Below are 6,000 nucleotides of genomic sequence, written 5' to 3' on the forward strand. Positions count from 1 at the left end.
GAACAAACAGCAGAAAATTGACCTACGAGTGATGTTGTTTGTAACCATCAATGATTGGCCTGCTCTTAGTAACCTTTCAGGACAGACAAACAAGGGATACAATGCGTGCACGCACTGTTTAGATGAGACTAAAAGTATATATTTGGACAAATGCAAGAAGAATGTGTACCTGGGACATCGTCGATTTCTTCCGACCAAGGATGCCTTAAGAAAGATAGGAAAACATTTTAAAGGTGAGGCAGATCAACGAAAGAAGCCCGTCCTATGTACTGGTGATAATACACATGATATGGTCAATCATTTACAAGTAATATTTGGAAAGGGTCGTGACGGACAATCTATTCCAAATGACGCGTAGGGAATCACAACCATGTGGAAGAAGAAATAAATATTTTGGGACCTACCCTATTGGAAAGACCTATAGGTCCGCTCTACAATCGACGTGATGCACGTGAGAAAGAATGTATGCGTGAACCTGCTAGGCTTCTTGGGCGTATATGGGAAGACAAAAGATACACCGGAGGCACGGGAGGACCAGCAACGTGTGAACAAAGAAGACGGCATGCGTCCGAAGTAGTATCCAGGTCCTACCAGCTAAGCTCTTACCAAAGCACAGAAGGAAATCTTTTTTGAATGTCTCCTTAGCATCAATGCCCCATGTGGCTTCTCGTCGAATATAAAGGGAATAATAAATATGGCAGAGAAAAAAATTCCAGAACCTAAAGTCTCATGATCGCAATGTGATTATGACGCAACTTGTTCTGCTTGCATTCAGGGGGCTTCTATCATAAAATGTTTGGTTAGCCATTGTAAAGCTATGTGCATCCCTCACTGCAATTTCTCATAAGGTAATCGATCCAGAAATCCTACAAAGGTTACAGATTGATTTGGTACAATGTCTTGTGAGTTTCGAGTTGTTGTTCCCACCATCCTTCTGCAATATTATGACGCACGTCCTAGTTCACCTAGGAGACAAGATTATCATTCTGGGTCCTATATTTATACACCATATGTTCCCCTTTGAGAGGTTCATGGGAGTCTTAAAGAAATATGTTCGTAACTATGCTAGGCCAGAAGGAAGCATTTCCAGGGGCCATGAAACAGAGGAGGTCATTTGGCTCTCTGTTGGCTTTATTCCCGACCTTAAGCCGATCGGTGTCCCTCAATCACGGTATGAGGGGAGACTGAGTGGAAAAGACATGCTAGGAGGAGATTCAATAATATGTAGGGACGGTCATTCTTGGGCGCAAGCACACTACACAGTTCTACATGATTCTACCTTGGTGGCCGCGTATATTAATGAACACAAGAATATTCAACGCTCCAAACACCGGGAGCAGTCTCTCGACTAGAGTACATGTGAACACATCAGGACTTTTGGCGGTTGGTTGCAAAAACATCTCGCGCATAACAATATTGTTGGAGATGAGGTGTACTTCTTGGCTAGAACACCATCTTCGACTGTATTGACGTACCAAGGGTAGTTGATTAATGGGAATACATTTTACACGATCGCCCAAGATAAAAAGAGAACCAACAAAAACAGTGGGGTCCGCTTTGATGCACCATACAATAATTGGGCAAAATACACATTATGGTTACATATAGGAGATATGGGAACTGCACTATGTACATGATGTTAAGGTACCTTTGTTTTCAGTGCAAATGGGTCAATCTGACAGGAGGCGGGATACAAGTAGACAGGAGTATGGAATGACAACAGTGCATCTCAACAATCTTGGGTGCACAGGCGAACCATTCGTCCTAGCCAATGATGTGGCACAGGTTTTGTCTATGAAGGACATGTCTACCAAACCGAGAAAAAGAAAAGATAAGGAAGCGAATACATCATACGAGGAGCGAAAGCGCCACATAGTTCTTTCAAGGAAAAGAAACATCATCGGCGTGGAGGACAAGACAAACATGTTATAACATTATGAGAAATTTCATGAAATTCGTCCCTTCAGACTAAAGACTGATCCAAGCATCCTATTAAATGATGAAGATTGTCGATGGTTATGGCGCAATAAGCAAGGGACACGTGCGAAGAAAAAGTGAAGACTTTCTCTCTAGTGAAGACAACATATCAGATGGTAAGATTGTTCAAGTAACTATTCGACATATATATACGAGATAGGTGAATATTTTCACCTTTTATACTTCATTAAAAGCCATAGTTATGCTCAACTACTACTTTGAGTTTTCATCTGAAACCGTGGTACTTCAAAAGAGTATGTCCAGTTTGTACACGAAGTGCATCCAGTTTTTGTCATAATCCTCTCAACTTTTTAGCACATGATATGTGGGTGAAATTATGATACCATGCCAAGTTTCAACCTTTTTAGATTTCATTGGTAGTGGTTCTCAATTTCAGGGTCATTTAGCTCAAGAAATCATTAAATGCATGAAAAATAGCAAATGAAGTCAGAAAAGGGTTGAAAATTGATGATGTGGCTTTGAATGATTCATATTGAACGCACAAAAAGTCTGGAGTTAAAATAAGTTAAAAATGAAATTCCTTTGTAATAGATGAATTTTCGTTCAAAACCCTTATATTTCGAAAGAGATTGCCCAGTTTGTACAAGAAGTAAATCCATTTTTTACCATAACCCTCTCAACTTTCTAGCACATGATATGTGGGTGAAATTATGATACCATGCGAATTTTCCACCTTTTCAGAGCTCATGTGTAGTGCTTCTCAATTTCAGGGTCATGTAGCTCAAAAAATCATTAAATGCATGAAAAATAGCAAATGAAGTCAGAAAAGGGTTGAAAATGAAGTCAAAATTTTTGGAGATAAAATAAGTTAAAAAAATGAAATCCCTTTGTAACAAATGAGTTTTTGTCCAAAACCCTCATACTTCGAAAGATATTGTCTAGTTTGTCCACGAAGTGCATCCAGTTTTTACCGTAACCCTATAAACTTTTTACCACATGCTATGTGGGTGAAATTATGATACCAAGCCAAGTTTCAACATTTCTAGATTTCATTTATGGTGCTTCTCAATTTCAGAGTCATTTAGCTAAAAAACATTAAATGCATGAAAACATAACAGTATTAGGTTAACATAAAGTATTTTATAATATTCTTCATTTGTAGTGCTTTTCAATTTCAAGGTCATTTAGCTCAAAAAATTGTTAAATTAATCAACTAAAAAGCTTTTATAAAACTCTAATAGAAAAAAGTATCAACTAAAAGGCTTTTATAAAACTCTAGTTATGATCAAAATAATATTAACTTCAAATTATACAAAATTTCGCAACTAAAATTTTCAAAAAGTATTTTTGTTGAAAAACTATAGTAGCGAAAAGAATTAAAATAAAACATAAGTGAGTATGTATTAAAAAGTAGGATGTGATTTGAAGAAGGTCAAAAAATTGACATAAGATATGCAAAAAAATAACATAAGTGAGCTTGTATAATAATAAGATGTGATTTGAAGAAGGTCAAAAAATTGACATAACATATGTGAAAAAACATAAAAAAATAAAAAATGACCGCCTACTAAGGCCACCACAGCCTGCATACGACTAGAAACCCAACTATATATGGTCCACGATGCAGGCCCACTGGGCAAGTAGGGCCCACAGGGCAGAGGAACATTAGGCATTTCCTGCTTCCTTTGGAGAGGAGCTCGGGACAGTAGTTGTAGCATGGCTTATAAACCGCTGCGAGCGGCTCTCGCTTGCTGAGGTGGAACTACACTTCCACCGCATCTCGGCCATCCCAATTGGTGGCTCGGACCAGGACTAAAGGCCTTTAGTCCTGGTCGGTTGCTCCAACCGGGACTAAAGGCCCCTCTTTAGTCCCGGTCCGCGTCAACAACCGGGACTAAAGGGTGAATTTCACCAGCCCAAAGGGCGCGAACCCAGGCCTTTAGTCCAAGTTGCTGGCTCGGACCGGGACTGAAGGGGGACCTTTAGTCCCGGTTGGACCCACCAACCGGGAATAAAGGGTGGGGTATATAAGCAGGACTTTGAATTTGTTCCCCAAAACCTTTTTCTTGCTTCTAGATCTGATCTCTGCCCCGACGCCACTAGACTACCACAAAGCCCTGCCCCTCGCTACCGCCCTCGTCGCGCCCTTCCCCGACGCACATGCGCCCTCACCATGCCCTGCCCCGACGATGTCGCTCCTCGCCGTGCCCTGCGCCTCGACGTCGCCGCTCCCCGTGCATGCCATCTGGCGACTCTCCAGTACACACGGCCACCTGGAGCATCACTCCACAACCGGCCAGGTACTCCCTCCTCCCTCCAGCCTTCTCCCCCCTCCTTCCTCCCTCTTCACATGTTCCTTCCACGACCAATATTCATTTGTATGTAGATTCAACTATACTTCTGCGTAGAAAATATTAATTTGTTTCCCAATAACAATGGTAGAATATGGTTTAGGAATAAAAAAAATACATTTGACCGAAGGTAAAATTTCAGCTACATATTAACTCCGACCAATATTCTCAGAAAAAGAAAATCAATGTTTGGTTTCCTTATATTGGGCCTATATGGGTCTTAAACAGTTTATATGCTTGGTGGCACTTAGAAGGTGGTATATAGACATGCCTATTTTTTTGCACACTCGTCGATTCCTCTTAACAAAATGGCTTTTTATCTTACATAGATAGAAGGGTAAAATATAAATTTGGAACATGATAGATGTTCGCCATGTTTTCTAGGAAAATAATTGTTTGAGTTTATTTGTATGGAGAAAAATTATTTTAGTTGGTTAGGTGATGCACGTGCGGGTTGAGTTTGTTTCTCTATAGGCCATGTGACCTCGTCTAAGGCTACACTGTTATGTTTAAAAAATTGAGCGATCATAAATTTATTACTTTAGACTCTCACATAACAGAGATCTATTATTCTATAATTAACTTGTTAATTTATAGGCTATTTATATTATTTTCGACCTTTACTGTACTCTTATTAAATTGGCGCATTCTATGTTGCATGGAGACCGATCATTTTTGTGTTTACAGAGACTTGGTATATTGATATGAGTGTTATTTATTATTCCTTTATGAACTTCCTGAGTCTTTGTACTCATCCTTGTTGCTTATATGAATTGCATGACATGGACGTCCTTAGAAATAGAGGAAACTCTGTCAAGTGTTGTATTTTGGTGACAAATATACTTCTTTTTTTGCTTTATATGATAGCTAGTTTGAAGTGTCAATGCTTTATAGGTGACCTAGTTTGAACTGCCATGCTATTTTTATCTAAATCTCTCATGGTTGTATATCGCCATGTTGTACTATTTGCAGACACAATGGAACATGGCAGAGACTTAGAACAAGTCGAGTTGTTGGGGGACATAATCCGCGACGGAGGTGATGGTATCACCTCGTTGTTTCTCAACGACACCGATGGTGACGGAAGAGGGGATGACGACTCCGGTGATCGAATGGAGGAGGAGGAGATGACGGCTCCGCCGTTGTTTGAGCCTTAACTGTTGCAAAGTCCAGCGAGGTATATATATTAATTAAGCCTCTACTGACTAGATGCATTAATTGTTTTGTATGTACATAAATTACCACTTCTTTCTTCTTTTAGCACTCCGGATCGAGCCAAACTTCTATAAGGATACGAGGCCAGTAGGAAAGGTTGGGCGAGCATGAAAGATTCACGAATGAAGTAGTCGCTCCAGATGGCCAACCGATTGTTCCCAAGCGGATCAAAGACCGATTTGTACATCAGTGTGGAGTTGTTTGTAGGGACATCATCCCGATCAGCATCCAAGAATGGAATAATAAGAAGGACGGTGAAGTTTCTTCTGTCGATTATATACAGAAAGATGAGTTTTGGAAATCGCTCGTGGCGAATTTCAGCCTACTGCCAGAGGAGGATCCATATAACCCAGTTATACAGCAAAAAGTCAAGGCCTTTGCTCTTAAGAAGATGGCAGAAAAATTCAAGAACTAGAAAAAATATTGAACGAACAGTTTGTCAAGAAAGGCGAGGCTCCAGAATTCACCGGTCAATATGCAAAGATATAATATCACT

This window comes from Hordeum vulgare, chromosome 2H, assembly GCF_904849725.1.
Source record: "Hordeum vulgare subsp. vulgare chromosome 2H, MorexV3_pseudomolecules_assembly, whole genome shotgun sequence".
NCBI lineage: Eukaryota > Viridiplantae > Streptophyta > Magnoliopsida > Poales > Poaceae > Hordeum > Hordeum vulgare.